Source organism: Phyllostomus hastatus, unplaced genomic scaffold (genome assembly GCF_019186645.2).
Source record: "Phyllostomus hastatus isolate PE091 unplaced genomic scaffold, TTU_PhHast_1.1 phas_scaffold_21, whole genome shotgun sequence".
Taxonomy (NCBI): Eukaryota; Metazoa; Chordata; class Mammalia; order Chiroptera; family Phyllostomidae; genus Phyllostomus; species Phyllostomus hastatus.
In genome coordinates, this window is record NW_025334017.1 from 38,106,007 (window position 1) to 38,132,441 (window position 26,435).

General features: G+C 49.9%; 1 protein-coding gene and 1 long non-coding RNA gene across 3 annotated transcripts in view; one reads left to right on the forward strand and one right to left on the reverse strand.

Moving 5' to 3' along the window:
• Positions 1–1,190: 1,190 nt before the first annotated feature.
• Positions 1,191–15,788, reverse strand: LOC123832916. Its single transcript, XR_006788147.1, has 3 exons — positions 14,932–15,788; positions 8,190–8,496; positions 1,191–3,090 (listed from the first exon to the last, which is right to left on the reverse strand). It is a non-coding gene; the product is annotated as an uncharacterized LOC123832916 (long non-coding RNA).
• A 726-nt stretch (positions 15,789–16,514) lies between these two features.
• ZHX2 (zinc fingers and homeoboxes 2) overlaps positions 16,515–26,435 on the forward strand; it is a 134,831-nt gene continuing 124,910 nt past the window's right edge. For both annotated transcript variants that reach the window (XM_045860774.1, XM_045860776.1), the window contains exon 1: positions 16,515–16,720. The gene's annotated coding sequence lies outside the window, so the exon portion shown is untranslated. The remainder of the gene's footprint in view (positions 16,721–26,435) is intronic.

Genomic DNA, 26,435 nt, shown 5'->3' on the forward strand with positions numbered 1-26,435 from the left:
TTACCCAGTCACGGCAGGTAACCTGCCTTAGGCTTGCACGATGCCCTAGGTAGGTATTGCTGGGAGCTCTTTATATGAATTGCTTCACTCAATCTTCACAATCAAAATTGCATGGTAGCTACTATCTCTATTTTATAGGTGAGAACAAAGAGGCACGGACACTGCCCACAGCAGCCCAACTTGGAGGTGGAGGGAGGTGGTGGACTCAGGGTCCCGTTCCGGAAGATCTGGGTCTAGAACTCCTGAACTCAGCCACCACGCTTCACTCTCCATCTAGTCCTCAGTGAAGACCTGGGTCATTTAGAACAACACGTAGGTCCCTCTGGTAATTTCCCTTCACAACTCTCAGAAATTAAAATATTCGGTCTACAAGGCAGCATTTACCATGTAATGATCAATCCATCATTTGATCGTGCAATTCCCCCCCCCCCACACACACACACAATGCAGTCTCATCAAGGCCGACTTAGGGCTCCCAATGTTCTTTTTACAGCCTGCAGGTAACTCTCGCAGCACCCAGATCCACCCCTGTGGGCTGTAGACGGGTGCCTGCAGCCAAGACACACGGCTCAGACCCTGTCCAGCTCTCTCGGACGCATCCACCTAAAGCCCCACCGAGCGGCATGGGCCTGACTACCGGCATCCCGAACCACAAGTCAGACATAATGTCAACAACAACAGTAAGTGTAGCTACCGTTTATTCAGTGCCATCTATGTGCTTTCCATTTAACCCTCTCAGCAACCTGTGGTTGAAGTGCCTTGGTGGGTACTGTCTTCCTTCTCTTTCTCAAAGGAAAGAGAGGGCCGTAGAGTTGAAGCTCTTGCCACAGATCCTCAGAGAGAAAGCGTCCGTCCGAGTCGGCATTCACACTCAGGACTGCCTGGCTCCGGAGCCCTGCTGCTAACTTCTTGGCCACATTGACGCCTTTGAGGAATCAATTAGCAACATCCTAGAAACAACTCAGCTCAGTAGATATGTATTGATTACCTACTATATGCCCAGTATGAAGACTTACAGATGGAATAAGACAGAAATGCTCCCTGCCTCGTAGAACTTAGAGTTCAAAGAGGACAACTACAGAGTTCATTCATTCAACAAATATTTGCCGAGAGTCTGTATGCCAGAGCCAGGCACACTTCCAAGGACGCAGCAGTGACCAGGGAAGACAGAGATGCCCCTCGTAATATTAGGACCTTCCTTTTTATTTTTATTTTGTGAAAATTATATATAATATTTTTGAAATCAACTAGGAAGGTATCACAAAGGAACATTACATTTTAAAACAACAGAGCAAAACATAAAAAGATATTTTATAACAACTTTGCCTCAATCCTTAATTGTTATTATTTGCAACTTAAACTAACCGTGATTTTATTTCCAGACCTGAGTAGATGCTTACTTTTTAAAATTTGTTTCAATTACAGTGGACATACAATATTATATTAGCTTCAGGGGCACAACAGAGTGATTAGACATTTATATACTTCACAAAGGGATCGCTCCGGTGAGTCTAGTATACACCTGGCACCATCCAGAGTTATAATTGTGCATTTTAGACAGGGAGTGGATGAGTTCGATGAAGGAACCAGAGTCCTACACTCGGTCCCAGCTGGGATGTGCCTTCCCAGCCCTCCAGGGAGCCATCCGCTGTCAGTGGGAAGTCCGGCCCCCCGAGGGGACAGTCACCTCCCCAGGCACTGCCCAGAGTCAGGTACCAGGAGGGAGTCCAAGAGGGGCTGGCTGGTTTACAACGCCATCCATCGTGAGTGTCACGGAGTTCGCAGAAGTATCCGAAGGAGATGAGTTTCCACTCACTTGCACTTAACGAGGAGCTATGCAGGCAGGCAGCATTCTGTCGCAGGGGACGGGGAGCAGACAGGGTGTTCACGGGGAGGCTATGATGTTAAATGCTCCAAAACGTGTAGGAATAAGGGAGGGTTGTTGGTTGTTTTTTTTTTTTTTAAATTAAGTGCCCTAGACCTGGAGGGAGAAAGGAAGGGCATGGTTAGAAAATTTCAAATGAACCAACCACGGGTGTGCTGTCCACAGTCTGAGGAGGGGGCGATACCACCACATTGCAGAGCTTGGGGCGTCTGTACTCGGAACGTCTTTGTGACGGGCACATGGCCAGGAGGACACGTTTTGTTAGATTCTCCGTTAGGGCATAGGTAGCGAGCACCTTGAATTTATGAGCCCAAGTGACCGTCCCCTTCAGACGAAGGTTGAGACTTCCGAGGACACCTGGTTGTGGGTGCACCTGGCCAGCACGGCCACCCTCCTGCTGAGGGGCACGCGTCCCACAGCAACATGAAGTTTCCTGTGAGTCGATCACGGAGAAGCAAACTAAAAAGCAGGAGCTCCTGCCATAGGAAACTCAAGCCGGTGCTCTATGAATGGTCGAAGCTGGAAACCCTGATGTGCTCCAGGCCCATTGCTCCTGCATTTGCAATGGAGAAGCGGAGGCCCAGAGAGCTGACATGCACTGCCCAAGGGCACACAGCAGGATGCTTCTCCTGGCCCTTTCCTCGGTGCCGTCATCATGGCGACCGCACTCGAAGCTTCACACTGTCATGACAGGACTGGGGTTCGAGCCCGGCAGCAAGCTGTGTCCACGAGGGCAGATGGAGACGTCTCCTTGGTTTCTCTAAAAGGGAAATGAGTTACGACCCTTTAAAGATTCCGAGTACATTAAAGGCAGGTCTTCCAGCCAGGATGTCCCCCGGCACCTAGTTCCTTCCTAAGGATGGCCGGCCCAGAGTCCTGTATAAGGGCAATAGAAGGATAATCACTGTCCTCCAGGAGGGAAGTCCTCACGATAAACCTCTGGAAATGTCTTTAAAATTCCACCATTTAAGACTTCCGCTTTGGAGAAGACGGAGTAGACACACTGTTCTCTGTTTCTTCTGCTAGGTGCAACAAAAATCTCTGCACAACTTAAGTAAAACAGACATAGAAAGGCTCTGAAAGATGGTGAGAAGAAGGCAGCCCGGTGCAGGAACTCAGGATCGGAGGAACGAGGTAGCAGGGATTCCCCTGGGTTTTCTGTTGCTTCCTATGCACAAGACTTTGGAGCTGAAGAAACTGGCAACCTGCAAACAGCAACAGGTATGGATAAAAACAAAAAAGCTCCAACAAAATGCTACCAAAGCCTGCTCTCTCTCCCCAGAGGATGAGGAAAGGAGCAGCCCACTAGCAAGATACCAAAGGTTTAGACCATAACTATCTACTCCAGCCAAACAGTGGTGGGAGGTGGGAGGAACCTGTGGTCCAGCCCCACCATGCCAGCAAAGGCCTAAAGGTGAGAAGCCCAGACTTCCACCTTGGTGAAGCTGTGATGAGTCCCTCAGTACGCCCACCAGGGTGCTGTCAGAGAAGACCAAGGAAGGAGCCAGGACCCTCGCCACCACTGGTCTCAGTGGAGGCCATGTGGGAGCCTGGATGTCCACTTTTACTGGACAATAAGGCGCCTCCTTTCCCTGGAGGGTGGCATCAGAGGAAGCCTAGTGGAGACTCAAGGCTTTCGACACAGTACATTGGTCGCAAGGTCATCCCCTTCATGGTGTCACGGGGAATGCGTGGGGAGTTGGGATGCCTATCTCTACCCAGCAGTAAAGAGGAGCCCCCTATCTTGGATACCAACGAAGGCTGAGTGGGGAACCTGGACTTCTTCCCCCATCCAGCAGCGAGGGACAAGGTAGAGTCCCTCTCCTTCCCCATCTCAGAGAAAACCAGCTAAAACAGAAGATGTACATAAGATCCAGGGTCTCATGACATGAAAAATGTCCATGTTTCCATCAGAAATGACTCATCATACTGAAAACTAGGAAGATCTCGAACTGAATGAAAAAAAAAGACAATCAATAATTAAATCAATTACATTAGAATTATCCAGCACAAATTTTAATGCAGTCAGGATAAAAATATTTCAATAAGCAGATATGAACATGCTTCAAACAAATGAATAAATAGAAAGCCTCACCAAAGAAATAGAAGACAGAAAGGATAAATAAATGGTCATTTGAGACCTGAAAAATACAATATCTAAAATAAAAGTCTCAGTGGATGGACTCAACAGCATAATGGGGGAGGCGGTGGAAAAAAGCAGCGAATTCAAGCACAGAATGATAGAAATCATCTAATCTGAACAACAGAAGAAATAGACACCCGCCCAAAGAAAAACAGGGCCTAAGAAAACTACTGTGGGACCATGATAAAGATCGAACATGTGTGTCATTGGGGGCCCTGAAGGAGAAGAGAAAGATGACAAGGATGAAAGCTTACCAGAGAAAGAATGACCATCTCAAATTTTGCAGCAAATATAAAATGTAGATTCAAGAAGCTGAGTGAACCCCAAACAGGGTAATTGTGCATGTACCAAACAACAGAGCTACAAAATCTTTAAAGCAAAAACTAACAGAGTGGAAGGGATAACTAGACAAATACACACAGTTGAAGATTCCAATAGCTTTCTCTCAACAAATGATTAAAAAAAACTGGATAAAAAAATCAGCAAGGATATAAAACTCAACAACACCATCAGTCAACAAGATCAAATAAATATTTATAGAGCATTTCACCCAATAACAACAGAATACACATTCGTTCCAAGTGTCCATAAAACATATACTCTGACCATATCCAGGGCGTGAAACAAACTTCGACAAAGTTAAAGGAATGGAACTTACATGCAGTGTATTCTCTAACCGTAGTTGAATCCCACTAGAAATCGGTTACAGCAAAATCTCAAAACCTGTGAAAACTAAACACTAAAATTACATACTGAATTTCATTCAAGTTAAAAATTTCACTCTGTGAAAGACTATGTCAAAAGTATGAAAAAGTACGCTACACAGTGGGAGAAAATACAGGGTCCAGCACAAATTACGCCCCATTCTTATTACAAAATCTTTTATTACAAAATCATAAGCATGTAATTCTGTAACATGATAATATCACACTCAAGCGCACCCTATCACATTTTAGGTGAGATGTTCAAATTAAAACTACAGATTATTGCACCCATGTTATTAGCCTACCAACCACACTCAAGCAGGCGTTACTCCTGCCAGACCCTGTATTTGCAAACCGTGTATCCAACAAAGGACTGCCATCTAGAATACAGACAGACCTCTCAAAACTCAACAGTATAAAAGCAAACAATCCAATTGGAAAACGGGCAAGAGACATGACAAGACAGTTCACTGAGGAGGCGCTACAGATGGCCAATAAGCACATCAAAAGATGTTGAACATCATTAGCCATCAGGGACATGCAAATGAAAGCCACGAGGAGACACACTACACGCGCATCATGCTAAAATAAAAAATATTTATACACCCAATGCCTAGGAGGACGCAGAAAAACTGGATCACTCATAACATTGCTGGGGGAAATGTAGTATTACACAGCCACTCAAGAAAACAGTTTGGCAGTTTCTTAACAAAACTAAAAAGGCACTGATCATATGACCCAGTGAGCACACTCCTGGGCATCCATCCCAGTTACAGGAAAGTCTTAGGTTCACACCTAGACCTGTACACCAACATTTATGCCATCTTTACTCACAACAGCCAGAAACTGGGCAAGACCCAGATGTCCTTCACCAGGGAAATGATCGAACAAACCAGCACATCCACATCGAGGGACACCACTCGGGAACAAAAACAAACTGTTGATAGAAGCAGCCACCTGCATGAGTCTCCAGAGAATGTTTCTGAGTGGAGAACACCAAGCCTAAAAGGTCATGTAGTATGGGATTCTGGTTATATAAGATTCTTGAAATGCAAAACCGTAGGAACTGAGAACAGATGAATGGCTGATGGGGGTTAGGAAGGGGTGGGAGGGGGGGAGGAGAACAGAGTCAGGATATAAAGGGGAAAGCTGGGAGAACTTCTGCTTGAGAATCTACAATGATCTCAGAATAAGAATCTTCATTTTATAAAGTAACTACATCATTAAAAAAACGCACTTCAGCTTCATAGAACTAAAAACAAACTTGTTTAATTTAACCTGGTGAAATCCTAATGAGGCCTTGTACTAACTAACTAACATTGTACCAACGTGAACTTCCTCATTTAAAAAAAAAATGTTCTAGGGTTATGTAAGCTATTCTCCCTGGAGGAAGGTGGGGGGAAGGGTACACGAGATCTTTTTATATTATTTTTGCAACTTCGGGGGAATCTTAAAGTAATTCAAAATACGTTATAATTTTAAAAAACAACGCGATATTCTAACTTTCCACCTTCAATCAATCTTGAAAGACCACAGACAAATCTGGGTCCTGGTGTCTGTACGTCCACACGACCACTGCGTAGCCACACACACCACCCTGGAAAGTCTCATTCTGCAAAGAGCGTGTTGGTTATAAATCAGAAATCCCAACTCAGGTGTGAAAGACTGACAACTTCCTTCCATTTCTGTGATGCAGCTCCGTCTGTACTGTGAGCTCCCATTCAGCCCATGCGGTAGAAATAATCTCAGGCAATTGGTCTCCCATCCCTTGCTCCTCTTCCTGGAGGGCTGGCCCAAGTTTTGGGAGATGGGCATAGAGCCTGATATCCATGTAGGAGGGAGAGAAAGGGAGAAGCACCCTCTTATCTTCAGGGTCATCTGTCCACGCTGCCCTCTTCTGAGGACCCATGATCCCATCATCTCTCAGTCACGGGTTCACAGCAGCTGCTGCTCAGACACCCTTTGGCCCCACCTGCAAGACCTCTCGCATCCCGCGAGGCATGCCCATACCATCTGTGTTCATTTCCCGTGGCTGCTGTAACACAGCACCACGACTTAATACAAAATGTATTATCTCACGTCTGTAGGGCAGAAGTCTGCAAGGGAGCTCAGAGAGCTCAAACCAAGGTGTTAGCAGGGCTGCGTTCCGTGTGGAGGCTCCGGGGCAGAATCCACCTTCTTGACTTTCCCTCCTTCTAGCGGCTGCCTGTGTTCCTTGGCTTGTGGCCACATCGCTCAGCCCTCTTGCTGGCTTCCATTGTCATACCTCCTTCTCTGACTCTGACCCTTTGCGTCCCTTTTATAAAGACCCTGGTGACTGCATTAGCTCCCCTCAGATATTCCAGATAATCTCCGCATCTCAAGATCCTCGTTCACATCACAAAATCTCTTTGCCATGTTAGTTACACTTTCTGAGGATTAGGATGTGGACAGCTTTGCAGGGGGCAACTTTTCTGCCTACAATACCACGCTTGGCACTCAGGACAGTCCCACGCTCACTCACTGAACCGGTTACTATTGCCGTGTCCGCTTGCCACACCAGGTACAAATCTCATGAAAGCTCGTGTCTCGTTGGAGTCTCCAAGGGGGCACCACCCAGCCCTCAAAAAGACAGTTCCCATTTTCTCCACCTGGGCTGAGAGCAATAAGGCAAATAAAAAGTACCTATGGAGCTAATAATGGTAGAAGTCAGCCTGAAGGAGGGGTCGTAGGTCTGTGTTATGGACTGAACACGTCCCCCCAAACTCACGTGTTAAACCCCTAACCCCCGATGTGATAATATTTGGTGATAGGACCTTTCAGAAGTAATTGGGTTTAGATGTAGGCATCAGGGTAGGTCCCTCAGGACTCGATGAGTGCCCTTGTAGAGAAAGAGGATGAGATGATGGCTCCCCAAACCATGTGTACACAAAGAAGAGGTCAGGTGCGCACACAGTGTCTGTGAGCCAAAGGGAGAGTTTTTAGACTATATCCTACCTTGCTAGCACCTTGATTTTGGATCTCTAAGCCTCTAGCACTGTAAGAAATAAATGTCTGTTGTTTAAGACATCCAGTCTGCGGTATTTTGTTATGACAGCCAGAGCAGGCCACGGCAGTCTGAGCCTGGAACTAGGCTGACACGCTCAAGTGAAGGCAGTGCTACTTGGGGCGCCAAGGCCAGAACAAAGGGCAGTTGGAATCTTAGAAGAAGTGCCCCCAAGGGGGAGAATGCAGTTGAGCCAAACATCTCCAGAGGCAGACAGAGGCAGAAGCGTCTTTCCAGAAAACACCTTTTCATGGAAACTATGAAAGGCATTCCCCTCAATTATCATTTATAACTACCGAATTATGCATGTTTCCATTCTTTCATCCATTCCTTCAGCAAACATTGACTCACCATCTATATTTTGTCAGCCTGCTACAGCTGTGGAAGAAATTACCATAAACTGAGCATCATAACACAACACAAAGTCCTTACCGCACCGTCTGTAGACTGGAAGTCTGGGCATGGTGCGACTGGGTTTTCTGCCCAGGGCCTCACTGGGCGAAATCAAGCTGTCAGCCGGGAGTGCTGTCCTGGTCTGGGTGGCAGGGTATTCCTCCAAGCTCCGTGGTTAGTGGCAGAATTCAGTTCCTTATGGTTGTACAACAGTGGTCCCCGCTGTCTTGTCAACTGCCCACCGGGGACTGCTCTCAGCTTCTAGAGCCGGCTCTCAGGTCCCGGCCACATGAAACCTCCATCTCAGCAACAGAGAACCTCCTTTGCATACAATCTTTCTCAGCTTCTTTTTTTTAAAGATTATTTATTTATTTATTTATTTATTTTTAGAGAGGTAAAGGAGGGAGGGAGAGAGAGAGAGAGAGAGAGAGAGAGAGAGAGAGAGAGAGAGAAACATCAATGTGCGGTTGCTGGGGGCTGTGGCCTGCAACCCAGGCATGTGCCCTGACTGGGAATCGAACCTGCAACACTTTGGTTCGCAGCCTGCGCTCAATCCACTGAGCTACGCCAGCCAGGGCAAAATCTTTCTCACTTTCTAAATGTCTCTGACTCCTTTTTCAACCATCCAAAGAAATTTTCCTGCTTATCAAGGGCCTATACAATTAGATCAGGCATATCTAGATAATCTTCATGATCTCCAGATGTTAAGATCCACTGATTTGAGACTTTACATGGGCAAAATACTTTTACAGCAGTACCTCAGACAGTGTTTGAATAGCCAGGTGCTGGAATCTTGGGGGCCACCTTAGAATTCTACCCACCCCACATTTATATTAGGGGAGGAAGGAGGACACAGAGATGAAGAGCAAGATACCCATCAACAAAGGCCTTCCAGTCAAGTGGGTGCGAGACATGTAAGGGAGTGACTGGATTGCAGGGCACTAACTGCTCATTCAGGGATCGAGCAATATTCTGTAGGGCTTCAGAGGAGGCGGGATTAACTCTCCTGGAAAGAGCGGAGGGAGGCTCCCCAAAGGAAAGGACATTTGATCCGAGTCTTGAAGCACAGAGGAGGGAGGGATGTACAGGGTACATCGTTTACAAACATGGGAAGGACCACAGCGAATTGAGGGACTGACAGGTAACGCAGGGCTACTGGAATATAGAGGACAAGGTCAGAAGAGGCTGGAGGAGTTGGTTGGAACCTGTTTGTGCAAAACGACCCGTGCACCCTAAAGAAACGGGAAGTGACGAAAGATTGGAAACAGGGAAATGACAGAGCACAATCTGTGTGTGTGTTTACTTATTATCTAGATCGGACATGAGCTCCGTGTCCCAGGCCCTAGAACAATGTGTGGGAAAAAGTAGACAATTGTTTTAATTTAATGTAGACACACTTACATGTACAGCAGAACATTCACAGTGATTTTTTTTTGGGGGGGGAGTAAAACTGAGTGCTTTCTACCTAACTTATATATTTATTTTTGCTTATGTATTCCCTCAATAGATATATATATATATATTTTAAAAATTTTATTTACTTTTATTTTTAGAGAGGAAAGGGAGGGAGAAAGAGAGAGAGGGAGAGAAACATCAATGTCCTGTTGCTGGGGGTCATGGCCTGCAACCCAGGCATGTACCCTGACTGGGAATCCAACTTGCGACACTTTGGTTCGCAGCCCGTGCTCAATCCACTGAGCTACACCAGCCAGGACAATATATTTTACGTATATAAATTTTTAGAATTGTCAACATGAGTATGTATCATTTTCACATAATAAGTGATAATAGTAGGTGGCATTTACTGAGCACTCCCAGTGGGTCAAGAACAAAGCTCAGGGCTTTACATGAATCAACTCAACATCCCTGGGAGACAGGTATTACATTACCCCCATTAGTATTCAGAGATCAGGACAGTCGAGTTTGGAGAAGTGAAGTGAGTGCAAGAGCTGGAACTCAAACTCCAGTGCCTCTCTGCTATAGCTTCCGAATGACTGACTGGATTAATGTATACGTCATGGCGCATACGAGGTCTGTCTGGAAAAAGCCCAGTCATTGTTAATACGACAAGAACAGTTTGCATGACGTTGCTGTAACCTGGCAGCCAAGGAGAGTGGACTGGAATGCGCATGTGTGAACAATGACAACTTCACTGCACTAGTCAGTGGGGGGTGGTAGAAGCTGTTGAGTGAGCATGTGTACTGTGTGGCTGTCACATTCAAAATGCCTGAGTGAGCACAGCAATGAATCTGCATCAGATTTTGTGTTAAGCCCGAACATTCCTCCCTGGAAACTATTCAGATGATCCAGAAGGCCACAGCCATGGGAAACTGCTGATTGGCAGCTTTATTACAACAACGCACCCACTCACACATCATGTCTCCTGCAGAGTTTTTTGGCGAAACATCAAATCTCTCAGGTGACTCAGCCCCTTTACAGCCCAGATTTGGTGCCCTGCGACTTCTGGCTTTTCCCAAAACTAAAATCACCCTCGAAAGAGAAGAGATTTCAGACTGTTGCTGAGATTTAGGAAAATACACTGGGGCAGCTGATGGTGACTGGGAAACCTGTGTGAGGTCCCAGGGTGCCTAATATGAAGGGGACTGAGGTGTCATTGTCCTGTGTACAATGTTTCTTGTATCTTGTATCTTCTTCAATAAGTGTTTCCATTTTTCATATTACATGGCTGGATACCTTCTGGATAGACCTCGTATATATGCGTTCATTATAAAGAATAAGGAGGCACATTCTCACATGGCACAGTAGAGGCTCACAAAATCTTCTGAAGGGAGCCAACAGACATTATCATCCCTGCTTTAAAGACGGATTCGTGGGTCCATATGACCATGTCTTGCCATCTGTCTCCTATCACACCTTTGTAACAGGAGCATGCTGTCCCTTTCCCACAATATGTGGCTGGACAGACCCTTCTCAGGCCTTCCGTGCAATGATTGAAGGCACTCTCTGTTTCTCTCCGACAGGCTTGAGTCTTTGTCATTGATAAGCAAATCTGCAGGGGAATTCATCTAAGCCAGATGTTGGGAGACTCGGGTTGGAGTGCTGGCACTGCCACGCACTGAGGGCCTCAGTTTCCCCATCTGTAAAATGAGCTACTTGGAGTAACAGGTGCCTAAGGACCAACGCAATGCTCTTGCTTCTCATGCTGGGAATGCAGGCAAGGCTGACTGCCTGCATATTTCCTCACCAACCACAAAGTCCTTGTTCCTTAAATACAAAATCCTTGACCCCGGGAAATGCGGCCCTAAGCTAAAATCGTTCTAGGGAAACAGAAGATATATATACACTTGAACAGCATTACCGCCCTCTTCCTGGAAGAGCCCTAACAAGAAAGGCACTTCATTCATTCACTCATTCTCATTCATTCAGCAATCACTTAGTGTGCACCTGTGACACACCAGGCAGGTTTCAGCATGGGCACAGAGCAGTAAACCACACAAAGTGCCTGCCCGCAGGAACCTTGTATAACAGTGGGGAGACAAGCAAATACATTAAGATATGTTTACAGTTTACGATTATAAAAAAGACTTGTTGGATGATCATTCTCCAGGGTTCTGTAAAAAGGAGGATCAGTGTTTGAGAGTGACATGTTTCGTCCCCTTTTGGTATAATAGCAAGTGGTGAAAAATGGGCATAAAAATAGCACTGGCCTTGACGTTACAAGACTTGGGATCCGAATGTAGCCTGTGAAACTGGAGTCCTTACTAGAACCTTTACAAGCTTCACACACCTCCTCTGTGCAATGGGAATGATAGTACCCATTTTGTTCACCTTTCGGGGACGGTGCAAGGGTCAGACAAGAGCAGGAAATCAAATAGGTAATAAACTCTGAGCCTTCCCCATTCTGTAAATGTTCAGTTCTGCACTCCAAGTCACTTCTAGCTGCTGCTAAGTCAAGCTCCTGCTATAAACTTAAAAGCATCAAGTCCTAGCTCTGACCCTCCCAATGCCAAGGGACTTCATCTCAAGGCGTGAGACATTTGTATCAGACCACAGGGCGGGGAGGTGCAGACCTGGAAGGAAACAGCATGTCTAGCGTGTTTCCTTCTAACCCTCCCACTCGCAGGTATTTGGTACAGACATCTGAGTGTGCCCAAAGGTCACACTGTCTCACCTTGTTATTGGTAGTGTCTAGTCCATGCCACGGTTTGCAAATCGATATTTAATAGTTGTCACTGCTCTTGAGTCTTATGATGGGAAAATTAAATAACTAAACATGTGGGAGGATATATACCAAAATTATCACCAGTAGCTGGTTGGACTGCTGGTAACTGGTTTCCTTTTCTTGATTGTTTCTCTGTCTTTTGTGGTTTCTCTTCTCTCTTTTTTTTTTCATTCATTTAAAAAGTACTTAGCTAGGATGCACATGCCAGTATCGGACAGGTGGAAGGGGGAACCCTGCAATTTGAATGTCACTCCCAAATTGGTGCTGTGCCCGCCACCACTGCTTTCAGTTTACAGCCGCTACACGAGGGGCTCCTCCATGGTGATGCTGCTTCTGCTTTTGTTTTCATTTCTTCTGCTCCTGCCATTTCTAACTTTTCAAGACTTCCCAGCTAGGCCCCATTCTCACCAAATTATAAAGAGAAGCTGCTCTCTCCTCCCTAGGCCTCTATAAAGCACCGTAACAGACTCTTGGCCTTTGCTGGTTCTGAAGTCACCAAACAAAGATTTGAAACCAGGTTCTACTAGTTTTGGGCTGAGTGACTTCAGAGAAGTTTCTTCATATCAGTGAACTGCAGTCATCTGTAAAATGGGTAGAAACAGTGCCCAGAGGGTAGGCAGTTTAAGGATTTCACCAGGTAGCACATCTGAGGAGCTGGCACTGTGCCCGGTACCTGGTAGAGCCTCGAAACATGATCACTGTTAATGAAAGTAGTCTCAGGAAGCACCTGAGGCCATTCCAGGCCAGAGCTCAGGTTGTCAGCAAAAGATGGAATTCACAATCACTAAGAACTCCGACCCTGGGCTCCAGTGGACTGGGTTTCCTCCACTTGCCTTGAGCACGTGACTGTATTTCTCTGAGCCTTGGTTCCCTTGCCTGCAGAATGGGTCTAATAATATAGCAGATATAAAGAGTGGTCTTTCAAAATGTGACCTGGCACCCTGGAAAGCCCCAAGACTCTTCCAGAGAGTTCTTAATGTCAAAAACAGAAACAAAACTATTTTCATCAGGGTGCTACAATGTTACCGGCTTTTCCACTCTCATCCTCTCGCTAGGCCACATGGCGTGTAACGGTGGTGCCACCACTCTAACGGCGAATGGAACGTGTGTTTGTAAATTCCTGTTTCAGTTTTTCTCCAATTTAATATCTAATATGGTTAATTGGTATATATTTATATTTCTTATATACGTATATCTACATATTTCTCTCACATAAACAAAAGCTATTTAGGGTCCTCGATGACATTAGAGTTTAAAGGAGACCTGAGACCAAAAAAAAAAAAAAACCCATAAACACCCTTTAAGAATCACTGACTCATAGGGCTGTTGAAAAGATTAAGTAGCAACCAGCATATGCATAGAAAGCTCTCCATAAACATTACTCTTATGATTGATTCCAAAGCTCTTGAATCATATCAGATAAGGGCCTGCCTACTCCACCTACACAAGAAGCAAACTGGAATCACGGCACTTCCCATAAAAGTCACCCTCGTTTTACACCCTGCTGCTTGTTTATGTGGTGAAAGTTCAGTCCATATAAACTTTGACCAATTTAATGACACCGCTGCCCATCAGAAACCCCGACAACGTCCATGAGATCCAGATACCCGGAAGACATGGGAAGTCTGGAGAAAATCCAGAGGGGTTAGCCTGCTTCGCTGCACCCAGACCCTTCCCACCCTATGAGTCTCTTATCCAGCCAGCAGCATGCGCTCATGGGGTGGGGTGAAAGAACCTTGGCTTACAGGACACCCTCCTAAGTGACTGACCACAAAAGGGGATGCGGCCTCAAAATGGGAATCGCTTCCTAGAGGGATCAGCGTTTCCATGGACATAAACTGAGAACTACACTTATTTCAAAAGGACCAGGAAAGTGGTGCAATGAGCTGGATCGAAAGTAAGGGTAAGAGTGAGACCTGGAACACTACAAGAGTGAGCAAAATTAAAAAAAAAAAATTAAAGATGAGGGCAATCTTTTTTTTTCTTTTACTCTCCTGGCATGCCCTTGAAGGAAGGGGGAGGAGGAAGCCAGCATCGCTCAATTCTGATGTTGATGGCAAGTAGATGAGGCTCGTAAACAAACGGTATCAAATAAGTTTGAGAAAGATGTGAAGCGAAGCGATCTGGAATACAGTCATGGAGGAAGTGCTCACCAGGATCCTTTAAACCTGAGCATTCGCCTCAGGTATGCTAGCGCCACGCAAGAGACCCCCCTCCCACTCCAGGTCTTTGCTTTATGCGTTGTGGCGGGCGGAGGGGGTGGGGGACAGATTCTGCATCGGCAACAACTGAACAAGCAGGTGCAGGCCAATAAGATAGTTTTGCATATGAGCCAATTGTATTTTGATTGTAAAAAATCTCTTGGGGACCCAAGGGGTTATGTTCGAGAAAGTGGGGCCCTAGGGGAGATCCTAGAGGGAAAAAACAAAAACAAAACCCTTTTAGCTACTTTCTTCTTTCATCCTAAGAAACGGACAAAAAAAAAAAAAAAGGCCAAAAAGTAACCCAGCGCGCTGGTCACGCAGTCAGCTCCCAACGCCAGCTGTCCCCACCCCAGTCGCGGTCCTCGCCTCCCACCACTCCGCCACACACAGCCACCTGTTGCTGCCCTCGCGCCCAGAGCTGAGTCGCAAACCGCCGCTAGAGTTCGTTCTAATTCCCCGGAGCGGAGGCTGGCCAAGAAGCTCCGACGCTCCGCGCCGGCTCCTCCTCAGGGCGGGCAAGCAGAGACGCCGCAATGACTCCGGGTTCCAGGTTTCTTTTGTTTTCTCTCTGCGCTCCGAGTGTCACAAGCAGACCCCGGCCAGTCTCCCCTCGCCCTAGGCTTGGGTACTGCAAGCTCGCTTTCAGCTCACGCCCGGGAGGTGCCGAAGCATCGAGATGCCCACGGAGGGAAAACCGGTCCATCCGGGCAGCGCCGACAGGTTGCCCCGCAAGATTCAACCCGAAGCGTCCCCGGGATCCCGAATCCCTTAGAGGTCCTTAACCCAGCACTGTGGCAGGAGCGCCGCGCCCAAAATGCAAATGCAAGTTCCCGAGGCCGCGGGCGATGGGCAGCTTGATCCCAGCCCGCCAGTGCTCTAAAATGCCCGAGAGGAGCCAGGGGGCGGCGATGGTAAGAGACGTTCTCCCGCCGGGAAAGCCCGAGGAGTCCTAAGGCTGAAAGGGAACCGCCTCGTTTCCGAGGGACTTCACCGCCAGCGCCGCAGGGGTGTGCATTTCTCAGAGTCAGAATCCCAGCAAGCGCCAGCCCTCTATAAGAGTTGAAGTCAGCACCCGGGGCGCCTGTTTGTTTATTGGCTCTTACGGAAAAAAAGTTTGAGAATCTTTTACCAACCGACCTAGCGCAAGAGGAAATCTCGGAATCTCCCCAGCAAAAGTCACCTAATTTTAAATCGTTATATAACTGGGAGCTTTTTTTTTTCCTTAGCCTCCTTACCCCAAGCCCTCTCACTGCTATTCCAGGAGGAAAATGTTTCTCGCTTTAAAAACATTTTTTTTAGTGGTTGGTATGATTTCCCTGAGCCCAAAGACTAGAGCAGGCGCAGGCGGTGCCCTCCGCGCTCCGCGGCCCCACCCGCGCGCCGGCCCTAGCGCTGCGGAAGAGGCGCGGGGTCCCGGGATCTGCGAGTGCCGCAGCGCAGGGCGAGCGGCCGCGCCCCGTGGTCCCTCGGTCCGCCACTCCACGTGGTCAGGATCAACAGTTTGTCGAGCTCATCAGTGACACCTTGAACTTTTCATAAAGAAAATGGGTATTGCACCGAGAGGGTTCGGCCGCTGCGCCAGGTCCTGCTTAATATTCAATGATCTCGCTCGCACCTCCCCCTCCTCCCCTCGCAGAAATTCCATCGACTCCGTTACTGGGCTCGGACTTTTAAGTTAATTTACTGCCCCCCGCCCCCCACCTTGGCTAGGAACCAGCGCCTTTAGGTCTAGCGTCCCCCAGACCCCAGCTTCCGCCTGAAAATGACATTTCGCCGGCGTCTCGGGAGGGGGCTGAATTTCACTTTGTAACTTTCTGCGGAACCCGAGCCCGGGTGGCAGCTCGGGTGGTGGTATCGTATGCAAATACGCATGCTGACGTTACAGATCATGTGGGTTTTGGCGTAGATTCCCCACTGATCGAGACATTTTTTTCCCCTTTTTTTTTTGCCTTCTTTTTTTTTCTTTCTTTTTAAAATTTTGACCACTGTTCTCCGTACGAGGGCTTTTTCTGTCTGTCTGTCCGGCGGGCTGGCTTTCCCCCTCTTTCCCACGGAGCCCGCGCCGGGCGCCCGGTGGAGAGTGGGGAGTGGGTGGGGGCAGCCAGCAGAGTTCCATTTTGGAACGCCCGTGCCGCGTCTCCGCGTTCCCAGCCCGGGTCCCCGCGTTCCCAACCCCGGCGCAGGTAAGAAACTTCGCCTCGGCGCCCTGCAGCCCCCGCCCCGCGCCGCCAGCCCCGAGCCCCGCACGCCCGGCGTCGGCCACTCCAGCCCAACTTTCCCACCGCCACCGTCGCCGCCGCGGCTCCCGAAAATGTGTTGTTAATGGGACTTGGCCGCGTTTGTGATCGGAAGGGGGGTGCGGAAAGGGGGGGTGCCGGCTCTTTTTGCGGGTGGGAGGAAATAAGAAGATCCGGGGTGGGGGAGAGATTTTTTTAAAGAGTTTTGATTACAAGTTTGGATAAATGGGAGCCAGCCCGAGAGGAGGAGGAGGAGGAAAAACATGTCTACGTTTCCCTATGTCGACATAAGCCACAAAAAAATATGGCGTCCGCTTTCGACAGGGCGTTACGTAGACCCGACTCTGTTTTTATTTATTTATTTCGTGGCCGGCTCCCTCCCTTCTTGGCCCAGCCGCGGCGCTTTGTGCAAACGGGGCAGGTCCCGCGGGGACTCCAGCGGGACGTGGCCCCGTCTCGGCGGGTTTGGGCAGGCGGGGGGCTGCGTGTGTTGCTCCCCTCCCTCCCCCCGCTCTCCCCTCTTCTCCCCTCGCCTGGTGACGATTCGCCGTAATGTGGTGGCAGGAAGCATGACGCCGTGGGTTGAGGCTGCCTCTCCTCTCTCGTCTCTCCTGGTGGCTGCAAGCTGCGGGCGCGCGGCGCGGGCGGGCGCCGGAGCTACCTGCCGCGGGCAGGGCCAGAGCGCGGCGCTGTCCCCACGCCCCGCTCAGGTGCTGGGGCACCCGCGTGGGTAGAGGCTGTGGGAGACCGCGGGGTTCCCAGCCTGACTGTCCGCCGCAGGCTGACCCACGCCCGCAGCTCGCCTCTGCCAGCCCCAGCCCACGTTCGTCCCTGGAACGGCAGCTGGCGCTCTGCGTCTGCCCCACGAGAGGTTAATCTTTGTTGGTGTGGCAGCTTCTTTGTGGCTTCCCCAGGACTTGATAGACTCGCCTTTGCAAACTTGCCCTTTCCCCAGCCGCTGTGCAGGAGGCTGCGGAGACGGAGATGAGCGGAAAGTTGGAAACCAGCGAGCATCATAGAACGGTTTCCTTGGCCTCGTAGTTGTGCAGTGCTTGGAGGCAAAGGAGGAGCGAGGAGGGTGGTTTGTTAGTCTGGGGAGAAAAGTTGGGGGAAGCCAAGTTGTGATTTGCTCAGGCTTCCACCTGATGGATGGGCTGCCAAGCCAGTGGGGGTCTCTGCCTTCAGCTGTTTCACGCTGGCCTTTTGTTTGTCCGGAGGTGTGGAGGAGTGAGGGAGGGAAATCGTGACTTTCTCTGGACCCCTCCCATTTGAAAGAGTCGCTGCTGAGTTTGGGCCCCAGGACAACTAAGTCTTTTCAGGCCTGAGAGTTCTTCCCCCACCTCCCCTCTGATCCCCTTCTCTACCCAAGTTAGCGTCTCCCAGGTCTGAGTCAGGCCCTGTTGGGCAGGATTAGGGGGGCAACAATCCCTCTCCTTCACCCCTTGGTTCACTCAGACCGCCTACAATTACCCTCTGAACACACACACACAGATAGACACACACCTACACTCTCACTGCTTTATAGAGAGCAGACGTTAATGCCTGTTGAAGCGACGGGGGCGCGGTCCTGAGAGCTCTTCAAGGTTTCAAACGGTGACTTTCTATCTGCGAGGGCTCTGAGTTTAAACAGTTCAGTCCCAGGGCAGTAATGTCAAAAAGCATTTGGATGACAACCAAGTGGAATAAATAGCTTGTAAAATGGCATGTTTTATAGTGAAAATAAATTAATGGAGCTGTCAAGTGCGTGAACGCGTCTAACATAAAAGCTTGATTTAAGTTTAAAGGGAAAGTTATATAGCGCTGTAGACACATCTTCTTTTAAGGCCAAAAGGGGCAAATTCTACAAGCAAGATTGAAATGTGTCACTGACAAGAACTAGACCCGTGAGCTGTGGGAATATCGTGGCTGTTTAAAAGCTCTGCTCCTGGATTGTTCTCTTGTGCACGGTACCTTATGGCCAAGTTCGACGTCAACTAAGGATCCACGTGAAGTTAACAGCTAGCTCTTAAGGGGAAAATTCGGCAGCTGAGGTTTTAAGGTAAATCACACACAGTGAGTTTTCCCTTGACCTTGTCAGCAGTTCGGAAACTGTGAACTTTAATTGAAACGACTCATAAGGAAACCAATTTGACCCTAGGCTAATTGACATAAGCAAGAGTTAAGTGCCGACAGCCTATTTCTAATCACAAAAACCTCACCAGATTTCTAAATGAAGACCCCCAAACACTTCTAGCATTAAACAGTGAAGTAAGTGGGAGCTTTACATTTCTTTAGGAAAGACTAATAAAAAATAAGTAAGATCATTGTTTTTCAACTCAATTATTCCAGTTCAGAGTCACGGGGGGGGCCATAGCCTGTCCCGGCAGCTCAGGGCACAAGGCACGAAGCCATCCCTTTGTCCCAGGGTCCCCCCCACCCCCTCAGACTGGCACGATGTGGACACACCAATTCAGTTCACGTGCTCGTCTTTGGGGTATGGGAGAAACCCAAACAGACATGCGGAGAGCATGCAGACTCCATACAGACTGTGGCCCGGGCTGGGAGTCGATTTTTCTTTTTCCCTCACCAATGTTATAATGAAATGACATCATTCAAGCACCTGCTGTATGTTAAATAGCCCCCATGTAAAGGAGAAGACTAAAATGATGTAGCTGTTTGGTGGCACTCAAGAAAGGTATGCTCCCTGACACGAATGCAGTCTATCTTGACAGGCCCCATAGGGCTGAAAGGTGACTCTACCCCAGGTGTCTCATTCACGTCAGGGCCACGTGATTCGGTGGGATGCCGCACCTTTGATAAGAAAAACTATGACAGTGCTTGATGGCAGTTGCCAGCACTTACGAGTTCAGCACGCCAGGCACAGCGCTATGTATTTTGCACGCTTGGTCATTTCCATTCTCACCATAACCCTGAGAGATTAGTACCATTGTCCTCACTTTACCGCTGGAGAAATGGAGGCTCAAAGAGGTGAAGAAAGTTGCCCAACGCTGCACAGCACAAAGCGAAGTCAGTGCTCGAAGCCTGGCCTCGCTTTTTAGCCTTAAACCCTCCATTACAGCAGCTCCCTGGATATGGGAAGACCTAGCCGGAATGAAAAGGAGAGGGTTAGGCACAGGCAGGAGAGAGAGGGCAGTGACCTCTGCCCTGTGGTCTGAACTCACAGGGATCTTCCTGAGATTCCTTCCTTTATTCATTTAGTTAGCAACTAAGTGTTGATTCCTTTGTCCCTTCAGCAGCTGCAATCTCCATCACATTAGTGAGAGCCTGCAGTCCTCAAGCACTTCTGTACGCCAGGGGCCAGTCGAAGGATGACAAAACTCTTTCATCTAGGCCACAATTCTGTGAGCTAAGTACAGCTCATTGTGTCCTTTTTGTAGATGAGGAAGCCCAGACACAGAGAGGTTCTCTAACTTAGGGCCCGCGACCAAACAGCTAGGAAGTAGAGTGCCCCGTGTGTTCCACGCTCCAGCGCAGAGCGCCGCTGCAGACACTATGGGAGTGCTGGTGAGACGGGGCCCCCTTTCCCTTCAGGAATTCGAGCAGACTGGCAGGGAGACAGACACGCATTAGGCTGCATGGAGCAGGGTTAGGCAGGCACTGCAGCTGAGAAAAGCGACTACAGGGGAGCACAGTAAAGGGCGCAATTGTTCATCTCTGAGGGAAAGAGCCATGGAGGGTGGTATCCTAGCGTGGGTAGCATCCGAACTGACCCACGAATGACAGGGAATAAAGTCTGGAGGTGTATCAGACATCACTGCATTCAGCTGCTAGCAAGAGAAACCCTGACACCGGTGACGTCGCCAGGTGGGGGCTCATTTGTGTCAGACCAGAAGGGCGTGTGGGACAATGCCTCAGCTGTACCAGTGGGAACCTAGACTCTGCCTTTCTCCTCCGCCATCCTTAGGGTATGGACCATCGGCCCCAGGTCTATGGTCTCATGGTGAGAAGGTGGCTGCTGCATCTCCAGGCCACACATCTGCATTCCAGGAAAGAGAAAGTAGGATGAGTGAGGCACAAAGAGTGTTTACCTGGCGTGGCTTCACTGTTCCCTCTAGGAAGGAACACGTTTCTGAGGGATTTCTGTCCTCAGCTCATTGACCACAGCTTAGCTCATTGCCTCCCAAGCCGACCAGGGAGGGGACATTGATTATTTTTAGTTAGGCACTTTGCTGCTGTGAACAAATAGTGAAGGAGCAGCTGTTGAGTTGGCAGATGAAGTGTGTGCAGCCCAAGATAAGAAGAGAAAGGAAGGTATTCAAAATGAAAACCGCATCGTGGGAGCTGTGTGTATCCTGGGAGGTGGAGAAAGGGCGCGGGGAAGTTGTCAAAGAAATGACATCAGATTCGGGGGCACTGGGGAGCCATGGCAGGTTGCTGAGGAGGGAAGGTGACATGTCATAGCAAGGGGAGACGGACAGCATGCTGCCTTGTGTGAACAAATTGGTTTGGTTCTTACTTGAAATAAAATGAGTTCTGGAAAGTGTCAGACTGGGGCACCAGTTTTCCCTGAGGGCAAAAAGAAGCCAGCATACAATAAGAAAGTGGGGGATGGTGTTCTTTTAGGTCCTGTCAATAAGAATCCAAAATTAACCCGATGTTGGTCCTCTGTTACTAGGGGGTGACTAGCTCTCCTTTTGTAATGAGTGGGACTGAAACCGGTAGAAGGGGGTACCAGTTACTCCCCAAACACTACGCTTGCCTTTCTCCTGACCCTCTGGGCTCCTGGGCCTTACCTGCAACTCCACCACTCATTGGCCGAACCACTTTGGCCATGACCCTTCACCTTTGCTGTAGGTGCAGGGGATGACATCAGAGGCCTTCAGAGGCACTGCCGCGGGTTTCCCACCCTGGATTCCTCCAGCAGGGACCCACATCCCTGATTCCCTGCTCCATTTATCAGCTTTATGGCTTTCCTGAGCTGATACCTCTCTAAACCTCAGTGTCCTGGTCCCTCAAAAGGGACCACGCGAGGAGATCACGTGAGGGGCTAGCTGCCTGCAGGGTTGTTGTGAAGCTCAAGAAAAAAATGCAGAAAAGGGCTCCGCAAACACCTAACTCACAGACTGTGCTCCACAAACCTTACCTGTTACCGCTGCCATCCCCACGGCTGCCATCGTGGTCACTGCCATCACCTCCAGGACGTGACTTCATTGTCGTTAACGTGCATGGACTGTATCACCACAGACGCGGAGACCCAGACTGTCCCCATCTCATTGCCATTCTCCTCCGCACTCCCCGCGCACGCGCGCGCGCTCTCCCGGACTGTGACAGGGAGACCCCGGCGCAGCACGTGGGCGCTGCTGTGTCGCGGTCAGATCCCCGCGGTTCCGAGAGGACGTCTGGCTGTGACGTGTGCCCGTGGTAGGCAATAAAGTGGACATTGTTCTTCGTGTGGACAGGGTAGTTTCATTTTTAACTGAACAAGGAGACTGCCTCCCGATTCCCTTCCCCCACCCTCCTCGAAGGCCTTCACCCTGCATCAAACGGGTTGTGATTTTAAGAACATCCACCCACAGTCTGTTTCCTGTTCTTACGTGTGTAGTCGTGCGTTTCAGAGGGGTTGACTGGCAGGAGTGTGAGTGTGCGTGTGCACGTGTGTGTAGCAGGCCCCGGGGAGAAGAGTGGTCCTGACGACAGCACGTCAGTTTCCACCCAAACTTGAGAACGGAGCAGAGGAGACCAGGGCCCGGGTCTGGCTGACGCCTGTCTTCACGCCCTGGTGGGTAACCCACCCGTTAAAAGCCACAGTTCACACACCTTCCTCTCTCTGCTCTGCCACCAGCCCGCTGTTACCATAAACACTTACTGGAGATTAAATCTTACTACACCGTGTTTCTCTGTGATAGTGTTTAACACCTAGAATCCGCAGGAAATGAAAAGCTTGTGCTATTGATCCGTGGGGGGTCGATATTCAGGAGTGTGACCCAGGCATTCACTTGGGTGCAGAGGCTTGGTTTTGGATGAGGAAGTGGGACGTGCATGCTGGGCTCGCATTCCCGGGTTGAAAGCCCTGTGGGGTTTACCTTGCAGGGGGGACCAGCGAAAGCCTGGGAACCATTTGCTGTCAAGTTCACTGTGGGGAGTGGATTCATGTGTCCCTGGGGCCTCAGAGAGTGGCCAAATGGAGGCAGTTCCTTCTCTGGGAGAGAGAGAGAATCCTCCCGGTTGGGGGTCCAGGGCAAACTGGGACAGAGCAGGAGCCTGCTGCCCTGAGGGGCGGGGAAGAGGTGAGTGGAATTCCTGGGCTGCAGGTTCTCCTTGGCCTGATTGGACGCCTGCAGCTGCAGCTGCTGGGCTCAGAAACATCTGCAGAGAGAACTGAGGAGGGACCAGAAGTCTAAATTAAGGAGGAGGCAGCAAGCATGCGTGCACGGGTTGTGCAAACGTGTCGGTTAAATCAGTGTTGCAGAAAGAGTTCAAAGAAGCACTTCTCAGCAGGGCTGACATTTGTGCCCCCCATGGCCCTCTCGACACACCAAGCCTTGTCCGCTTTGGCTGGTGAGGGGGGATAAATGCAAAGCTCCCTACACACCTAGACACACCACAGACACACAGTATTCATCATCTCGAGAACAGCAACAGCTCCCAAAAGCTGAGCACCTACTACAGCAGTCTCCCCTTATCTGTGGGGAATACGTTCCAAGACCCCCTGTGGGTGCCTGGAACCGTGGCTAGCACAGAACCCTATACATACTGCTTTTTCCTGTATGTGCGTGCCTGTGATAAAGCCTGACTGATAAATCAGACACAGTAAAAGACCAACAATAATTCATAACAAAATAGAACAGCTATCACAGATATGCTGTAACACATGTGATGTGAATGTGATGGCATTATTAAGTAAAACAAGGGTGACTCGAACACAAGCACTGGAGACCAGGACGGCCAATCTGATAACCCAGTAAAGGGGCGGGAGCATAGACAGCACGAATCCACTGGACAAATGGGGGATTCCCATCCAGGGCAGGACGGAGCTGGACAGCACAAGATTTAATCCTCTGTGCAGAGCAGGACACGATTTAAAACTTATAAATAGTTTATTTCTGGGATTGTCTTTTTAATATCTTCAGACTGCAGTTGACCACGAGTAACTGAAATGGGGAAAAAAAAAAAAACCCTGAGGGGGGAGGGGGAGAGGCAGGGAGAGTTCTGTGCGTCCCAGGCACACAGCCAAACACTCTCACTGTGTCATCAGCCCGACCGTGAGGAGTGCACGCAGTGCAAGGATACAGCCCCATTTCAAAGACAGGAAGGCAGAGCTCAGAGAGGTCAGGTACGTCCTCAAGGTCGCTGCGCGAAGGCAGCAGAGCTAGCATTCAACCCGGGATCACCCTGATTCCAAAGCTCTTAGTCGGCATTAGGCCTTTCTGAAGTCTTCCGGAGGCCAGCCCCACCCCGGCCGGAAGGGAGCATGGGGAGGACGTGCTTCTGGGCAGCCTGACTGCTTTTCTGCGAAGGAGGCGTGGGGGTTCTGTGCGTGCACGTGCACTGTGTGTGAATGTAGTCCAAACAGGAGAGAATTCCAGATCTGCACCTGTTATCCTTAGCACCCTTCCCCCGCCCCAAAGACAATTCCAGTGCCTTTGTCCGAGCCTCCAACAGAGCACTCTCCAGGGGGCACTGCACCCTCTGCGCCCTCTCCTCCTTGGCTCTGCAGAGAAGGAACCCCAATGGGCTGGATGCCGCAAAGTTGGAGACAGGGGAGCAGCCGGGTGCAACTTTCAGGATGCTCGGCAGCCCTGCCCGCCCATGGGGGAAGGGGATGCAGGGAGCAGGCTTTGGAAGAGTGGAGAATGGCTGTGCTGCTGTTTTTATACAATAACAGAGGATCATTGTAATTGGGAGCCCATGAATCATAACACGTCTGCCTATGGCCCTCTCCAGCTGTAGAGCCATTTAGTTAAATAGCACACAGAAAACCCTTTTCAGCTGATATTACTTTCCTGCTGTTCTTCAAATGTAAGACTGAGCTGAACTGCTGTAAGGACAAAGCCATCTCAGGCTCCCCCAGCCCCTGGGTGTGCCCGGAGTCCCCACGCGGTCTCCCTGGCCTGCGGAGGAGGACATCTAGAAATGATTTGCATTCGCACTGCACCCTTATCTTTTTGGAAACAGCTCCTTTAAGATACTTGCCCACAGCCTGGGCAGAGCTGGATGTCATGGCCAAGCTGTTGATGGTGGGCGGTGACCCAGAGGGAGCAGGGAGAGGCCAGGATGTCAGCACTAGCAGGGATGGGTGGGGGGGGGTGGGGTGTTTGCTTTTTTTGTGGCACAGTGGAGTGCAGGGACACGGACTAACAGCTAGAGGCTGGGAAAAGAGACTGCCCCTGGGCCAAGAGATCTGGGGGAAGGGCTGGTGGCGGCTGCAGGCAGGAGGGAGAGAGCACAGGCCCTCTCCCCACCTCCGCTGACAGAGAGTGCCAGGGTTTTGTCGTTGGGAGAAGGGCCCAGGACTCTCTTCCCGGGAGCTCTGTGTTACAAAATGGATCCTGAGCGCACAGCGACTTCTCCCAGAGCCACGCAGCTCAGGACAGCTGGAGGATTCGCACTGTTCCCGAAAGCAAGGGCTCTCGGGCGCACAGAACCACAGTGGAGACTGTTTGGGACCCGTCCCCGGGTTAGCGGCCGACATTCCAAAGACAGAGGGCTGAGCGTGGGCACGGCCTGACTTCAGCACTTCTAGAAGTGGGGTTGCGGGTCTCCTGGTACAAAGTCCAGTGTCTTCTGAGCTCCCCGGGGAGGGACAGTGGGGGGTGGGGGGAGGAGAATGATAGCCACGTGGCGCATTAACAGGATCCGGGAATGTTCTAGCTGGAAGAAACTTTAGGGGTCACCCAGCCCAGTCTGGGGACACCGGGGCCCGGAGAGGTAAGGGGATTCACCCCAGGTTGCATGAGCATATGGCAGAGGATTGCATTTCCTCTCCTGAGCAGTCTAGCTTCAGTTCCTTCTGTTTCCTGGGGCCTTCCCTGGCCGGCCAGCCCCACCACAGTGCCTTCCCTTCCCCCTTCTCTTCCTCTTTCCTGTCCCTGAGCACCTGCCAGAGGAAGAAACCAACGGCCCTGCCCTCAGGGAGGTCACAGTCACTTGGCGCTTAGCAGCAACGGCAACCGTCACCATAGCTAGTTCTCAGCGACATTGTAGGCTCAATGCTGAGTGCTTCTGTGTGGGTCAGCTCGTGCCGCCCTATTCCCATTCAACAGGTGAAGAAGCACAGAGTAGGGAAGTCCGTCGTCCAAGGTTTCTGGACAAAGTCTTATACTACATTTGCCTCTCCTGCCGTCCAAGCCCCTGGGGCTCCCTTAAGGGGGCTGTGGCTGCCCCTCGACCCATGAGAACTGGGGGCGGAGCCACCCACCAGCACTGAGGATAACAGTAAGAATGGGTGTGCCTTCGGGGCCCGACACAAGCCTTTCTCACACACAGGTTTTCTTTCCCATTCTCCGTGAAGGCCAACTGTGTGCAGGCCCCACGCCCCTCACACCACAGCCCAGGTCATTTGTGCAGCAGCCCTGCTGAGCAGACCACGGGAAGGGGGCAGAGCCAGAACTCTAACCCGTGGCGGTGGAATCCCAGACTGGAACGGTTTGATCCACGCCAGGCAGGCTGCGGCCAGAGGCAACTGATGGGGGGTCCTGTGTGGTCGGGGACAGGTCACTCA